This window comes from Coregonus lavaretus (assembly GCF_964263955.1).
Source record: "Coregonus lavaretus genome assembly, chromosome: 37".
Lineage (NCBI taxonomy): Eukaryota > Metazoa > Chordata > Actinopteri > Salmoniformes > Salmonidae > Coregonus > Coregonus lavaretus.
This window is the reverse complement of record NC_140024.1, coordinates 29,791,788-29,810,048: the sequence shown is the minus strand read 5'-3', so window position 1 is coordinate 29,810,048 and position 18,261 is coordinate 29,791,788. Positions and strand designations below refer to the sequence as shown.

At 46.2% G+C, this 18,261-nt stretch overlaps 1 protein-coding gene across 1 annotated transcript in view; it reads right to left on the bottom strand.

Moving 5' to 3' along the window:
* LOC311111416 (metallophosphoesterase MPPED2-like) overlaps nucleotides 1-18,261 on the bottom strand; it is a 98,285-nt gene that overhangs the window by 4,139 nt on the left and 75,885 nt on the right. The gene's annotated exons all lie outside the window — the stretch shown is intronic.

Genomic DNA, 18,261 nt, shown 5'->3' with positions numbered 1-18,261 from the left:
TGTATGTCTTCCATTTCCTAATAATTGCTCCCACAGTTGATTTCTTCAAACCAAGCTGCTTACCTATTGTAGATTCAGTCTTCCCAGCCTGGTGCAGGTCTACAATTTTGTTTCTGGTGTCCTTTGACAGCTCTTTGGTCTTGGCCATAGTGGAGTTTGGAGTGTGACTGTTTGAGGTTGTGGACAGGTGTCTTTTTTACTGATAACAAGTTCAAACAGGTGCCATTAATACAGGTAACGAGTGGAGGACAGAGGAGCCTCTTAAAGAAGAAGTTACAGGTCTGTGAGAGCCAGAAATCTTGCTTGTTTGTAGGTGACCAAATACTTATTTTGCACCATAATTTGCAAATAAATTCATAAAAAATCCTACAATGTGATTTTCTGGAATTTTTTTTCTCAATTTGTCTGTCATAGTTGACGTGTACCTATGATGAAAATTACAGGCCTCTCTCATCTTTTTAAGTGGGAGAACTTGCACAATTGGTGGCTGACTAAATACTTTTTTTCCCCACTGTATGTGTGTTATGCATGTCCCCTGCGATCAGACTAGATTCTGGGCCGAGTCTCGCCTTGTCGCTCGCCATCTGGAGAACGTCACCGTGGTAATGGCGGAGAGCGTCTGGAGGCGGGCACCAGAGGAGCCAGATCAGGATCACAGAAATAGACCACAAACAAAGAGGAGAAACCTGCACGCTTCAGCCCAGTGAGTTCAAACCTGAAACACTCCAAATAACAATCACATTTCTCTTCCAAAAACACAACGACATACAAAATGAGAAGTGGTAGAGGCTCACAGAGCCAGGATTGTGATGTGTAAAACAACAACAACCTGGGACTAACTCAGAGTAATAATGCTTAGAGACCTGATGAGTAGGGCTGGGAGTTGAGGGACCTCACCATACCATATTATCACAATACTTAGGTGCCGATACGATATGTATTGCAATTCTCGCGATTCTCACGACCCTATAAGTATTGCGATTCGATACTGTGATTTTATTGCGATTCAATATTCCAAACATATTGCTCACCATATGTCTGCTGCAGAGGGACAAGAGAGAGCATGAGAAAACGAGTTTTGACCCCGTCGTAAATAAATGTGCTGTAAACAAATTGCCTCCCTATTTAAAAAGAAGACGGAGAACAAGCTATGAAGATAAAATTGTGGAGTTTTGGCGCAGGTACAGCCAACTAGCACAAAAATAATATTGTGCTATTGTCAAAACGATATGATATATAATCAAAAAGAATATCCTGATATGTAACTGTTTGGATTTTCTCCCCCATCACTGCTGATGAGTGATGTGTCAGCTCCACCTAAACCCAGACAGGTCTATCTTTACCTGCATGTGTCTCATATTCCACTATAACCCTGTCTCTTTCATGAGAGGTGCATCATGTGGTTGTCCTCTAAACAGGGAGGTCATGTGCTCTTCCATAAACACAAAAGGAAGAATGGTAGGTGCTCTTAGTGTTTTCCTCAGACAAAGCCGATGGCTGACTGTAAACCAAACAGCTACTTTGAATGGGTCTTAACAAAATGATGTGGACAATACCACATTATGAGTGGTACTAGGTCTCCGTGTTGATCACTAGCGATCTGTTTCTCTTCTATGTTCTGTACATTCCTCTATGTGTAAGACTGTCTCTTTGATAAGAGTTGTATCATTTAGCCTTTTCCAAAAACAGGATGGCACCAGGAAGGAGGTACGACTAAATCACATTACAAAGACTAAAGACGAAAGCTTGTTACCATAGTAACAGGATCCTAACGATCCTGTGTTGAATCAACCGGTGAAAGGGTTTCAGACTGTCAGACTGATCCCATTTAGCCTCGGATGCCCAACGTCAATATTCAATTAGGCCCACGGACATCATTAGACCTGCGCCAAGTCTCCCCGGACCTGACACTACTGTTAACCTGTCTCCCTCCTCCTCTCCCTCTATCCATCCTCCTCGCTTCTTTCTCCTCTAACTCACTAGCTATTCTTCTTATGATTTTTCTTAACCAATTTTCCTCCCCCCCCCCCCGTTCCTCCTTAACCACTGCTATTATGGTTCATCTTAGCCTCTCAACCCCCCCAACAGAGCTCTAGACAGAGGTAAGGCAGCCAGGGGCTTAGAGACAGTACTGTCTAAAGTGCATGAACCTCTCCACCCCCTCCTACAGGATCACAACACAAACCACTAGACACTGTCCATCCTGACCCCTAGCTTTCCTGCTTCTAGCTCATTAGTCCCGTCCCCTGGTCCTGTCCCTCCACCTCTACCCTCTACATGTCTCCACTTTACCCCCTGGTCCTGTCCCTGGTCCTGTCCCTGACCGATCCCTCCACCTCTACCCTCTACAGGTCTCCACTTTACCCCCTGGTCCTGTCCCTGGTCCTGTCCCTGACCCTGGTCCTGTCCCTGACCGGTCCCTGACCGATCCCTCCACCTCTACCCTCTACAGGTCTCCACTTTACCCCCTGGTCCTGTCCCTGACCGATCCCTCCACCTCTACCCTCTACAGGTCTCCACTTTACCCCCTGGTCCTGTCCCTGACCGATCCCTCCACCTCTACCCTCTACAGGTCTCCACTTTACCCCCTGGTCCTGTCCCTGACCGATCCCTCCACCTCTACCCTCTACAGGTCTCCACTTTACCCCCTGGTCCTGTCCCTGACCGATCCCTCCACCTCTACCCTCTACAGGTCTCCACTTTACCCCCTGGTCCTGTCCCTGACCGATCCCTCCACCTCTACCCTCTACAGGTCTCCACTTTACCCCCTGGTCCTGTCCCTGACCGATCCCTCCACCTCTACCCTCTACAGGTCTCCACTTTACCCCCTGGTCCTGTCCCTGACCGATCCCTCCACCTCTACCCTCTACAGGTCTCCACTTTACCCCCTGGTCCTGTCCCTGACCGATCCCTCCACCTCTACCCTCTACAGGTCTCCACTTTACCCCCTGGTCCTGTCCCTGACCGATCCCTCCACCTCTACCCTCTAAAGGTCTCCACTTTACCCCCTGGTCCTGTCCCTGACCGATCCCTCCACCTCTACCCTCTACAGGTCTCCAGGACACATGGAGATGTGGACTTAGATACCTCTGGGCTCTGCCCTCGCTGAACTTGGAGTACGAGGTGCCTGCTACCTCGTTCACTCCAAAGGGCACATGCCTCAGAAGGTAGAGCTAACTGCAGAATTTATGATCTCTCTCTCTGGCTCTCCCTATCTTCCTAACGCACGCACACACACACACACACACACACACACACACACACACACACACACACACACACACACACACACACAACACACACACACACACACACACACACACACACATACACAGACAGGAATAGCGTGTGTTCTGCTGAAAACAGGTGGATAAGATCTGTGTGTGTCTCAGGTGAAGCACAGTGCTGCCGTGTGACGTTACAACCACTGAACACCTGCACACTGATATCGACCTGCTGCCAGCTTTTACATGGAGAGAGAGAGAGAGAGAGAGAGAGAGAGAGAGAGAGAGAGAGAGAGAGAGAGAGAGAGAGAGAGAGAGAGAGAGAGAGAGAGAGAGAGAGAGAGAGAGAGAACTGTAGTTCAGTAGTAGTACAGCCCTGTGTGGTAGGAGAGAGAGAGAGAGAGAGAGAGAGAGAGAGAGAGAGAGAGAGAGAGAGAACAAAGAGGCAGCGAGAGAGGGAAACAGAGAGAGAAAGAGAGAGACAGAGAGAGGAGGAGCGAGAAAGAGGAAGAAAGAGAGAGAGAGAAAGAGAGGGTGAGGGAGAGAAAGAGAGAGAGAAAGACAGAGAGGGTGAGAGAAGACAGAGAGAGAGATATAGACTATGCACTATGTGCTGGCCCAGTGATCCATCGTGTGTGACCTCTCTGTCAGAGCGGCCCAGGGGTCAGTGGGGGAGGGGCCTAATTGATCTAGCTGTCAGGACCAATGAGCAAGGCCATGTTAATGGAACTTTTATAAGCCCCGCGGGACACACCAGCTGACACACTGCAGACTAGACTAGACACAGTTTGTGTGTGTGTGTATTGAGTATGAGAATACAGGAGAAACCGCTGTGTTTGTGTGTAGACGGTGTATGGGTATGTGAGCTTTTTAGTGTGTGAGAGATTGTGTGTGTGTGTGTTTGGCTTTAGTTCTGCCCTGTTTGAGTGTGAGAGAAATTGGCTGTTTTTGCACTGTGTGTGTGTACTGTATATGTGTGTGTGTGTGTATGTTTATGTGTGTGTGTGTATATATGTGTGTGTGTGTGTGTGTGTGTGTGTATATATGTGTGCGTCTGTGTACGTGTGTGTGTGTGTGTATAGTCCCAGATCCCAGGTAGCTTTATTAACAGGAGGCAATTGGACAATGTGGCTGGGGTTTGACAAATGACCACTCACCACCAAGGCCACCTCCACCAACTTTGAGGACGAGGTGGAGGGGGATGTATATGTTGCAGGGGGTAAAGGGGACTGTGTGTGTGTGTGTGTGTGTGTCTGCTCTCTGCTGCCCCTGTGCTAATAACCTGTGCCCAGTGACTGATGGACTGTGGGATGGATTCATCTAGCAGCGGTCACACTGCCAAACGCTCAGGCGCTAAGGGTTAGCCACCAGAGTTAGCCTCTTACCACAGGCTGCCTCCGTAGGGACACACACACACACACGTTATCCCTTTCCATTAGGACCCAGCCAGCTGCAGGTTGCCTTCCGCATAGAAGGCTGCTCTAAAACAACCACTGTATCAAGCTCCTACCACTTCACACCAAACACAGCTGTATCAAGCTCCTACCACTTCACGCCAAACACAGCTGCTTACAATACTTCAGCCGTTCCCACCCTTTACGACAGGGTGTAGGAAGTTGCTGAGAGAGATAGAGAGAGAGAGAGAGAGAGAGAGAGAGAGATAGAATGATACAGTTTGTGTGTGTACAGAGCCTTCAGAAAGTATTCACACCCCTTGACTTTTTACAAAGTGGGATTCAAATAGATTTAATTGCCATTTTTTGTCAACGATCTACCCAAAATACTCTGTAATGTAATTTTTTTTTAGATGTATGGCAAATAAAACACTAATATATCATGATTAGATAAGTAGTCAACCCCCTGAGTCAATACATGTTAGAATCACCTTTGGCAGCGATTAAAGAAGAGCTCTGCACACCTGGATTGTACAATATTTGCTATTAATCGTTAAAAATTATTAAAGCGCTGTCAAGTTAGTTGTTGATCATTGCTAGACAGCCATTTTCAAGTCTTGCCATAGCTTTTCAAGTAGATTTAAGTCAAATCTGTAACTAGGCCACTCAGGAACATTCAACTCCAGTGTATATTTGGCCTTGTGTTTTAGGTCATTGTTGTCACGATCGTCTAAGGAAGCGGACCAAGGCGCAGCGTGTTGAGCGAACATGTTGACTTTATTTACTTAAAGCAACCACGAAAACAACAAAACAAATGACGATAGTGAAGTCCACAGTGACAATGACTGAACATGGAACAAAAACCCACAACCCCAAGGTGAAAACACACAGTATAAATATGGCTCCCAATCAGAGACAACGAGCCGACAGCTGACACTCGTTACCTCCGATTGGGAGTCACTCAATACAAACATACAACAACCTAGAAATAGACACAACAGAACTACCAACATTGAAATAAACACATAGAATGCACACACCCTGGCTCAACATAACGAGTCCCAGAACCAGGGTGTGACAATTGTCCTGCTGAAAGGTGCATTCGGAAAGTATGCAGACCCCTTCACTTTTTCCACATTTTGTTACATTATAGCCTTATTCTAAAATTGATTAAATTGTTTTTTCCCTTTATCAATCTACACACAATACCCCATAATGACAAAGCAAAAACATGTTTTTAGATTTTTTTGCACATTTATAAAAAAGAAAAAAAGAAAAATGACATTTACATAATTCTTTTTTTTTTACATAAGTATTCAGACCCTTTACTCAGTACTTTGTTGAAGCACCTTTGGCAGTGATTACAGTCTCGAGTCTTCTTGGGTATGACGCTACAAGCTTGGCACAACTGTATTTGGGGAATTTCTCCCATTCTTCTCTGCAGATCCTCTCAAGCTCTGTCGGGTTAGATGGGGAGCGTCGCTGCACAGCTATTTTCAGGTCTCTCCAGAGATGTTCGATCTGGTTCAAGTCTGGGCTCTGGCTGGGCCACTCAAGGACATTCAGAGACTTGTCCCGAAGCCACTCCTGCGTTGTCTTGGCTGTGTGCTTTGGGTCGTTGTCCTGTTGGAAGGTGAACCTTCGCCCCAGTCTGAGGTTCTGAGCGCTCTGGAGTAGGTTTTCATCAAGGACCTCTCTGTACTTTGCTTCGTTCATCTTTCCCTCGATCCTGACTACTATCCCAGTCCCTGCTGCTGAAAAACATCCCCACAGCATGATGCTGCCACCACCATGCTTCACCGTAGAGAAGGTGCCAGGTTTCCTCCAGACGTGACACTTGGCATTCAGGCCAAAGAGTTCAGTCTTGGTTTCATCAGACCAGAGAATCTTGTTTGTCATGGTCTGAGAGTCTTTAGGTGCCTTTTAGCAAACTCCAAGCGGGCTGTCATGTGCCTTTTACTGAGGAGTGGTTTCAGTCTGGCCCCTCTACCATAAAGGCCTGATTGGTGGAGTGCTACAGAGATTGTTGTCCTTCTGGAAGTTTCTCCCATCTCCACAGAGGAACTCTGGAGCTTTGTCAGATTTGTGTGTATGTGTGTGTATGTGTGTGTGTGTATGTGTGTGTATGTGTGTGTGTGTGTGTGTGTGTGTGTGTGTGCGCGTGTGAAAGAGAGAGGTGGAGAAAAGGTAGCAGAAGAGGAAGGAGAGAGAGATAGAGAGATAGCCTGAGCTGGTGACATGGTGGCTGAGGGAATCAAATGAGAGAGGACAGGATCAGACTGTAGCTGTGTCACTGGACCAGCCATCATTAAAACCAGCGGGTCCCCCCTCCTCTCCCCAGAGATCCCTGCTCTCAGCACAGAGCAGCATGTAGGATTAAACCAGACACAGACATCAAAGGCCATCCTCCCTGAGAGTGTGTGTAGTATGAGAATGAGTGTGTAAGAAAGTGTGTGTGTGTGAGAGAGAGAGAGAGAGAGAGAGAGAGAGAGAGAGAGAGAGAGAGAGAGAGAGAGAGAGAGAGAGAGAGAGAGAGAGAGAGAGAGAGAGAGAGAGAGAGAGAGAGAGAGAGAGAGAGAGAGAGAGAGAGAGAGAGAGAGAGAGAGAGAGAGCACTGTTAATTTGTTTCTTCTTGTCTATTTCACTTGCTTTGGCAATATAAACATATGTTTCCCATGCCAATTCTTTGAATTGAAATTGAATTGAGGGAGAGATAGAGAAAGAGAGAGACATAGTGTGAGTGAGAGTGTATGAGTTTGTGATTGAGAGAGAGGATATGTGTGTGTGTGTGTGACTACGTGAGGCCTCAAAGTTCAGTATCACTGAATGAAATATTCAGTGCTGAGGGCTAAAGGCCAGTGTGTGTGACACGTGGGTTACAGAGTGGAGCGGGGAGGATTAGAACCCTTAACCTCTCCCTCTGAAGGGTCCGGGACCCCCTTTAAACATTTAACCAGAGCTCCACTGCCCCAAGACACTAACGACAGACAGGGAGATAGCAGTGGATTACTAAGGGGAGCTACAGTATTGTATCACAACTGGCCACAGAGTTTCAAAGCGTGTTCCATCTTGTGCAATGAGAACGTTTATTTGAAGTAATGTGCAGTTACTTTATTTTTCTTGAACACTCTAGGTCTACATGAATAACATAATAAAGTTTCACAAAAGCGTGGTATTCTTCAGCTTTCAATAGAGCCAATACTTTTGATGGGAAGAGATATTGTCCCATTACAATCTGTACAGAGGATAGTGTAATGTAGGCAAAGAAGAGCTTAGCACAGTTCTTTCTCAATCAGAAATCAGTGTTTGTGTGTGTGTGTGTGAGAGAGAGAGAGAGCGAGAGAGAGAGAGAGAGAGAGAGAGAGACAAAGGCCCTGTGTGTCTGACCCTGGTTTCATTCTGTAGTGTCTGCAGATCTCAGTGAGCTCTATGGGAACAGAGATGTGTAAGAACGGGAGGGAACAGAGAGCTCTATAGGAACAGAGGGGAGGGAACAGAGAGCTCTGTGGGAACAGAGATGTGTGGAGGGGAGGGAACAGAGAGCTCTATGGGAACAGAGGGGAGGGAACAGAGAGCTCTGTGGGAACAGGGATGTGTGGAGGGGAGGGAACAGAGAGCTCTATGAGAACAGAGGGGAGGGAACAGAGAGCTCTATGGGAACAGAGGGGAGGGAACAGAGAGCTCTATGGGAACAGAGATGTGTGGAGGGGAGGGAACAGAGAGCTCTATGAGAACAGAGGGGAGGGAACAGAGAGCTCTATGGGAACAGAGATGTGTGGAGGGGAGGGAACAGAGAGCTCTATGGGAACAGAGATGTGTGGAGGGGAGGGAACAGAGAGCTCTATGAGAACAGAGGGGAGGGAACAGAGAGCTCTATGGGAACAGAGATGTGTGGAGGGGAGGGAACAGAGAGCTCTATGGGAACAGAGATGTGTGGAGAGGAGGGAACAGAGAGCTCTATGGGAACAGAGATGTGTGGAGGGGAGGGAACAGAGAGCTCTATGGGAACAGAGGGGAGGGAACAGAGAGCTCTATTGGAACAGAGGGGAGGGAACAGAGAGCTCTATGGGAACAGAGGGCTCTATGGGAACAGAGGGGAGGGAACAGAGAGCTCTATGGGAACAGAGGGGAGGGAACAGAGAGCTCTATGGGAACAGAGATGTGTGGAGGGGAGGGAACAGAGAGCTCTATGGGAACAGAGGGGAGGGAACAGAGAGCTCTATGGGAACAGAGGGGAGGGAACAGAGAGCTCTATGGGAACAGAGGGGAGGGAACAGAGAGCTCTATGGGAACAGAGGGGAGGGAACAGAGAGCTCTATGGGAACAGAGGGGAGGGAACAGAGAGCTCTATGGGAACAGAGGGGAGGGAACAGAGAGCTCTATGGGAACAGAGATGTGTGGAGGGGAGGGAACAGAGAGCTCTATGGGAACAGAGGGGAGGGAACAGAGAGCTCTATGGGAACAGAGGGGAGGGAACAGAGAGCTCTATGGGAACAGAGGGGAGGGAACAGAGAGCTCTATGGGAACAGAGATGTGTGTGTAAATGGGAACGTGGCACCAGGACACTTTGAAATATGAATCTGTCAGGAAGCCATGCAGCCAGGCCCAGGAGAAACCTGAGACGCCTCTGATAAAGAGAGGGGAGGGGGAGTCAGCACAGCAAGGCCCATTCAGAGAGCTCCGTCTGGGGCTGGGGCCAGGGGCCAGGGCTCATTCAACCTGCCCAGAGAACCTGGGCTGGAGGCTGGAGCTCCCACTACCTGGCCTCCACCCCAGCCGGCCCCACCCCCACCCCCGGTCCGTGAACTTGATCCCTGAGAACAATGAACACGAGGGAGGGGGGTAGATGGAAGGTGGGACTGACAGGATAATTTCTCTGTGAAATAACTGAGCTTGTTTGAGTGACAACCATAGACTGGCAATACATACACCCACCTGTCTTACACACACACCTTCCTCCAGCACCGACAACATAAACCATGTATTGACTGTATTGACTGAGGCAACATGCTTTTCTGTCTGTTCTCAGAAGCCTGAAACATGAAAAGGTGATTCTAACAATTTTAAGTTGGCATTACTTCTTTCTTCAGCCGTGCCTGAACGCAGGGTGAACAGGCCATTCAGAATCAAGTAAAGGAAATCTCTCTCTCTTTCTATATTTCAACCACTCGCCTTTACATTCTACAGCTCTGAGTGTATTTCAATCTATAAATCATTGTGCAGGGGTCGGAACAGTAGCCACCCAAACAGCTCCTCACACTGTATGTAGTATAATGACAATTCAACTGAAGGATGGAAGGAGTGAGGAATGAGAGAGAGAGAGAGAGAGAGAGAGAGATAACAGAAAAAGGATGAATCAGTGTTTTGTCGTCTGTGATGTGCTGGAAGGTTGTCTGCTCTTCAGACATAACAGATGAGTTACTATGAGGAGAGAGCTTCAGCACAGCAGAGACATTAGAATAAAACCTAATGAAAACCCAACTATTTCTATTGTATTGGATTGAAAGAACAGTGTGTATGTGTGTGCAGTCTTTGTGTGCAATGTGTGTTTGGTGTGTGTGTGTGCGCGTGTGCAGAGAGTGTGTGTGCTCTGCATGGGAAGAGCCCAGTCCGCCCATTCTCGCAGTTTGTCACGCTCTCCTGCGAACCTCCAGTAACTCACCCTCGCCCTGTACCGACATCACAGTGACCCCTCCACAGGTTCATAGGTCAGGGGTCAGGGTTGGCCAGGGATGACAGGAAGAGCCAGGCAGGGAGGGGGTCAAGAGAGTGAGTGTGGGGACAGAGAGACATGTCTGTGGGTATTGTCTCCCCCTCACAATGACAGGGTGTTATTTAGTGAAGGGTACGGAGTGGCAGCAGTGACAATAGACAGGAAGACATATAAACTGGCATTGTTTTCTCAGGGTTTGTGTACGAACAAACGGAACAGGGACAAAGCCCAGCAAACATAAGCAAAGCAAAGTGTTTGTACAATGGAGCTGGCAGAGGCAGACGGACAGGCGGTCTCAGGGAACGTTTTTTTGTTAGTCCGCAATGTGATCTCAGAGAGAATAGAACTGTATGGGGATGCATAGTGCTGTATGAAGTAGCTGGCTGGGGAAAGAAAGGGTCTCTAAAATGTCAAGTTTTCTCAAGGTTCTCTGTCAGACAAACTACAAGCAAACACAAACATGTGCTCTTTCACTGTCTGTCTGTCTGTCACATGCAAACAAACTCTCTCTGCGGTGAAGAGTTTGAGGGCAGTAACCTCTCCATGAACCTATGTCCTCTATACCCCATTGTGATCCTCAAGATGCTCTTCATCATCAGTCTGAAGAGAAAGCCTTGAAACACACAGAGAATGCACCTTCACTATAACATTACCCCATGTGATGCACAACAGAACAGTGTACGACAGACAGAGACACACAGTGAGCAACGCACACTACAACTGAAACAGCAACACACACTACAACTGAAACAGAAAAATACACTACAACTGAAACAGCAACACACACTACAACTGAAACAGAAAAATACACTACAACTGAAACAGCAACATACACTACAACTGAAACAGAAAAATACACTACAACTGAAAAAGCAACACACACTACAACTGAAACAGCAACATACACTACAACTGAAACAGGAACACACACTACAACAGAAACAGCAACAAACACTACAACTGAAACAGCAACATACGCTACAACTGAAACAGCAACACACACTACAACTGAAATAGCAACAAATACTACAACTGAAACAGCAACACACACTACAACTGAAACAGAAAAATACACTACAACTGAAACAGCAACACACACTACAACTGAAACAGAAAAATACACTACAACTGAAACAGCAACATACACTACAACTGAAACAGAAAAATACACTACAACTGAAAAAGCAACACACACTACAACTGAAACAGCAACATACACTACAACTGAAACAGGAACACACACTACAACAGAAACAGCAACAAACACTACAACTGAAACAGCAACATACGCTACAACTGAAACAGCAACACACACTACAACTGAAATAGCAACAAATACTACAACTGAAACAGCAACACACACTACAACTGAAACAGCAACACACACTACAACAGAAACAGCAACAAACACTACAACTGAAAAAGCAACATCCACTACAACTGAAACAGCAACATCCACTACAACTGAAACAGCAACACACACTACAACTGAAACAGGAACACACACTACAACTGAAACAGCAACATACACAACAACTGAAACAGCAACACACACTATAACTAAAACAGGAACATACACTACAACTGAAACAGCAACACTCACTACAACTGAAACAGCAACACACACTACAACAGAAACAGCAACAAACACTACAACTGAAACAGCAACACACACTACAACTGAAACATGCACTACAACTGAAACAGCAACACTCACTACAACTGAAACAGCAACACACACTACAACAGAAACAGCAACAAATACTACAACTGAAACAGCAACATACACTACAACTGAAACAGCAACATCCACTACAACTGAAACAGCAACACACACTACAACTGAAACAGCAACAAACACTACAACTGAAACAGCAACACACACTACAACTGAAACAGCAACAAACACTACAACTGAAACAGCAACACACACTACAACTGAAACAGCAACACACACTACAACTGAAACAGCAACACACACTACAACTGAAACAGCAACACTCACTACAACAGAAACAGCAACACACACTACAACTGAAACAGCAACACACACTACAACTGAAACAGCAACAAATACTACAACTGAAACAGCAACATACACTACAACTGAAACAGCAACACACACTATAACTAAAACAGGAACATACACCACAACTGAAACAGCAACACACACTACAACTGAAACAGCAACACACACTATAACTAAAACAGGAACATACACTACAACTGAAACAGCAACACACACTACAACAGAAACAGCAACACACACTACAACAGAAACAGCAACAAATACTACAACTGAAACAGCAACATACACTACAACTGAAACAGCAACATCCACTACAACTGAAACAGCAACACACACTACAACTGAAACAGCAACAAACACTACAACTGAAACAGCAACACACACTACAACTGAAACAGCAACAAACACTACAACTGAAACAGCAACACACACTACAACTGAAACAGCAACACACACTACAACTGAAACAGCAACACACACTACAACTGAAACAGCAACACTCACTACAACAGAAACAGCAACACACACTACAACTGAAACAGCAACACACACTACAACTGAAACAGCAACAAATACTACAACTGAAACAGCAACATACACTACAACTGAAACAGCAACACACACTATAACTAAAACAGGAACATACACTACAACTGAAACAGCAACACACACTACAACTGAAACAGCAACACACACTATAACTAAAACAGGAACATACACTACAACTGAAACAGCAACACACACTACAACAGAAACAGCAACACACACTACAACTGAAACAGCAACAAACACTACAACAGAAACAGCAACACACACTACAACTGAAACAGCAACACACACTACAACAGAAACAGCAACACACACTACAACTGAAACAGCAACACATACTACAACTGAAGCACGTGACACAGACAAATGTAGTTTCTACTGAACTTAGCTTGGCATCTATATGAATCTTGATAAATACCTCTAGGAAGTATGACACCAACGTGAGACTATATGGGATGAGGGGTGGGGAGTGGAAGGTATCAGAGCATGAGAACCAAGCCTTCCTCTCTGTACCAGGGTGTGTGGAGATGGTTAGAACGACTTCCTCTGGCCACCTCTAAAGATAAGGGGAGCCTTGTCTCTGCCACCTGTGTTGTGTGTGTGTGTTGCTGTGTGTGTCTCTATGTGTGTTGCTGTGTGTGTCTCTGTGTGTGTCTCTGTGTGTGTTGCTGTGTGTGTCTCTGTGTGTGTCTCTGTGTGTGTTGCTGTGTGTGTCTCTGTGTGTGTTGCTGTGTGTGTCTCTGTGTGTGTTGCTGTGTGTGTCTCTATGTGTGTTGCTGTGTGTGTCTCTGTGTGTGTCTCTGTGTGTGTTTCTGTGTGTGTCTCTGTGTGTGTTGCTGTGTGTGTCTCTGTGTGTGTTGCTGTGTGTGTCTCTGTGTGTGTCTCTGTGTGTGTTTCTGTGTGTGCCTCTGTGTGTGTCTCTGTGTGTGTTTCTGTGTGTGTTGCTGTGTGTGTTGCTGTGTGTGTGTTGCTGTGTGTTGCTGTGTGTGTTGCTGTGTGTGTTGTTGTGTGAGTTGCTGTGTGTGTGTGTCTCTGTGTGTGTCTCTGTGTGTGTCTCTGTGTGTGTCGCTGTGTGTGTCGCTGTGTGTGTTGCTGTGTGTGTTTCTGTGTGTGTTGCTGTGTGTGTGTGTCTCTGTGTGTGTTTCTGTGTGTGTTGCTGTGTGTGTTTATGTGTGTGTGTGTCTCTGTGTGTGTTGCTGTGTTTGTTGCTGTGTGTGTTGCTGTGTGTGTTGCTGTGTGTGTGTGTGTGTGTGTGTGTGTCTCTGTGTGTGTTGCTGTGTGTGTTTCTGTGTGTGTTGCTGTGTGTGTGTGTCTGTGTGTGTTTCTGTGTGTTGCTGTGTGTGTTGTTGTGTGTGTCTCTGTGTGTGTTGCTGTGTGTGTCTGTGTGTGTCTCTGTATGTGTTTCTGTGTGTGTTTGTGTTGCTGTGTGTGTTGCTGTGTGTGTTTCTCTGTGTGTTTGTGTTGCTGTGTGTGTTGCTGTGTGTGTTGTGTGTGTGTCTCTGTGTGTGTTTCTCTGTGTGTGTTGCTGTGTGTGTTTCTGTGTGTGTTTGTGTTGCTGTGTGTGTTGTGTGTGTGTCTCTGTGTGTGTTGCTGTATGTGTTTCTGTGTGTGTTTCTGTGTGTGTGTGTTGCTGTGCGTGTGTGTCTCTGTGTGTGTTGCAGTGTGTCTCTGTGTGTGTGTGTGTCTCTGTGTGTGTTGCTGTGTGTGTCTCTGTGTGTGTTTCTGTGTGTGTGTTGCTGTGTTTGTTTCTGTGTGTGTGTGTGTTGCTGCGTGTGTTGCTGTGTGTGTTTCTGTGTGTGTGTGTATGTTTCTGTGTGTGTGTGTGTGTGTGTTTCTGTGTGTGTGTTTCTGTGTGTGTGTTTCTCTGTGTGTGTGTGTGTGTGTGTGTGTGTGTGTGTGTGTGTGTGTGTGTGTGTGTGTGTGTGTGTGTGTGTGTGTGTGTGTTGCTGTGTGTTGCTGTGTGTGTCACTATCAGTGAGGAACAGACCAGTGTGGAGGGGCTGGCCTTCTGTTTATACACCTGCTTCAACACTGTGATTGATGGGTTGGTATACATAATCCATACCTCTCTGCAGGGAGGGAGATAGAGAGAGAGAGAAGGAGAGATAAGGAGAGAGAAGGAGAGAGAGAGAGAGAGTGAGAGAGAGAGAGAGAGAGAGAGAGAGAGAGTGAGAGAGAGAGGGAGAGAGAGAGAGAGAGAGAGAGAGAGAGAGAGAGAGAGAGAGAGAGAGAGTGAGAGAAAGAGAGACAGAGCTATCCTATCCAGTCAGTACAATCCCTAATAATCCATACACCTCTAAAGGCCATTGTCTAAGACTGAGTCTCACAATCACTCATTGTCCCTTCATATCTGTTCACAAGGCTAACCTTGCCAGTAGCCCACGATAACCTACACTGTATTCACTGGATCTTTCTACATAAGAAGTGAATCTACTGTGTTACAGAGGGAACACTTACAGATATTGGATCTTAATTTGACCAGTTTCGCACAGCAGGAAAATAATCCTGCAGCAACAGGAAATGTGAATTATTGTGTGGATTAAAATTAATGGACATTTTTGTAGGGGTTGATACATTTTTAGTTAGGGCAAATCAAGTCTGACATTTTAAAGTGGAAATTACAAACGTTAGAAGTATTTTTAAACCTTGAATACACTACAGGTTTGCTCTCCTGCTGGGCAGAGCATTTTCAAATTAAGAGTCTACATCTGTACTTTTAGAGAGACAGGATATATGAGGCAACTGACACTTCTTCAGGACAGTTTGAATATCTCTCCGCTCTCATTCACACCTGGACCAAGCAACACAACGAACCATCTTCTGAACGCTCAAATTAATCATTCATGTCTTTCTCTCTTCATATAGTCCTGACAACTCACAAGAAAAGGATTAAGAAAGAAGAGAGTGTGTTTGCGTGTGTGTGTGTGTGTGTGTGTGCGTGTGTGTGTGTGTGTGTGTGTGCTCCTCGCCCATCACACCCCTTCACCCACTGCACTTAGCATCTGTCCTGCAGTGTCCTGCCTTGTTGTCACTGATGTCTTTACTTATTTATCCCTGCTTTTATTTCTGGTGGGGTTTTTTCAGCTGCGCCAGCACTTAGTCAGGTGACCTTTCCCCACCCAGCTCCACTGAGACTAATGACCTGGACAGTAGGTACCCTCTGAGCACCAATTTATGTCATGAAATAAAGCTAGCTAATGCAGTGTGGAGGGTAGCGTAGCCTAGCTGTATGGGACAGGGGATGGTAGCCTAGCCTAGCTGTCTGGTACAGGGGATGGTAGCGTAGCCTAGCTGTCTGGTACAGGGGATGGTAGCGTAGCCTAGCTGTATGGGACAGGGGATGGTAGCGTAGCCTAGCTGTCTGGGACAGGGGATGGTAGCGTAGCCTAGCTGTCTGGGACAGGGGATGGTAGCGTAGCCTAGCTGTCTGGGACAGGGGATGGTAGCGTAGCCTAGCTGTATGGGACAGGGGATGGTAGCGTAGCCTAGCTGTATGGGACAGGGGATGGTAGCATAGCCTAGCTGTCTGGGACAGGGGATGGTAGCATAGCCTAGCTGTCTGGGACAGGGGATGGTAGCCTAGCTGTCTGGGACAGGGGATGGTAGCGTAGCTTAGCTGTCTGGGACAGGGGATGGTAGCGTAGCCTAGCTGTCTGGGACAGGGGATGGTAGCGTAGCCTAGCTGTCTGGGACAGGGGATGGTAGCGTAGCCTAACTGTCTGGGACAGGGGATGGTAGCGTAGCCTAGCTGTATGGGACAGGGGTCAAGGCCATCCTACACATACCATCCATAATGTCTATACATCCCATCACATATATATACAGTGGGGGAAAAAAGTATTTAGTCAGCCACCAATTGTGCAAGTTCTCCCACTTAAAAAGATGAGAGAGGCCTGTAATTTTCATCATAGGTACACGTCAACTATGACGGACAAAATGAGAATTTTTTTTCCAGAAAATCACATTGTAGGATTTTTAATGAATTTATTTGGAAATTATGGTGGAAAATAAGTATTTGGTCAATAACTAAAGTTTCTCAATACTTTGTTATATACCCTTTGTTGGCAATGACACAGGTCAAACGTTTTCTGTAAGTCTTCACAAGGTTTTCACAAACTGTTGCTGGTATTTTGGCCCATTCCTCCATGCAGATCTCCTCTAGAGCAGTGATGTTTTGGGGCTGTCGCTGGGCAACACGGACTTTCAACTCCCTCCAAAGATTTTCTATGGGGTTGAGATCTGAAGACTGGCTAGGCCACTCCAGGACCTTGAAATGCTTCTTACGAAGCCACTCCTTCGTTGCCCGGGCGGTGTGTTTGGGATCATTGTCATGCTGAAAGACCCAGCCTCGTTTCATCTTCAATGCCCTTGCTGATGGAAGGAGGTTTTCACTCAAAATCTCACGATATATGGCCCCATTCATTCTTTCCTTTACACGGATCAGTCGTCCTGGTCCCTTTGCAGAAAAACAGCCCCAAAGCATGATGTTTCCACCCCCATGCTTCACAGTAGGTATGGTGTTCTTTGGATGCAACTCAGCATTCTTTGTCCTCCAAACACGACGAGTTGAGTTCTATTTTGGTTTCATCTGACCATATGACATTCTCCCAATCCTCTTCTGGATCATCCAAATGCACTCTAGCAAACTTCAGATGGGCCTGGACATGGCTTACTGGCTTAAGCAGGGGGACACGTCTGGCACTGCAGGATTTGAGTCCCTGGCGGCGTAGTGTGTTCTGGGATTTTTGCTCACCGTTCTTGTGATCATTTTGACCCCACGGGGTGAGATCTTGCGTGGAGCCCCAGATCGAGGGAGATTATCAGTGGTCTTGTATGTCTTCCATTTCCTAATAATTGCTCCCACAGTTGATTTCTTCAAACCAAGCTGCTTACCTATTGCAGATTCAGTCTTCCCAGCCTGGTGCAGCAATTTTGTTTCTGGTGTCCTTTGACAGCTCTTTGGTCTTGGCCATAGTGGAGTTTGGAGTGTGACTGTTTGAGGTTGTGGACAGGTGTCTTTTATACTGATAACAAGTTCAAACAGGTGCCATTAATACAGGTAACGAGTGGAGGACAGAGGAGCCTCTTAAAGAAGAAGTTACAGGTCTGTGAGAGCCAGAAATCTTTCTTGTTTGTAGGTGACCAAATACTTATTTTCCACCATAATTTGCAAATAAATTCATAAAAAATCCTACAATGTGATTTTCTGGAGAAAAAAATTCTCAATTTGTCTGTCATAGTTGACGTGTACCTATGATGAAAATTACAGGCCTCTCTCATCTTTTTAAGTGGGAGAACTTGCACAATTGGTGGCTGACTAAATACTTTTTTCCCCCACTGTATATACAGTAT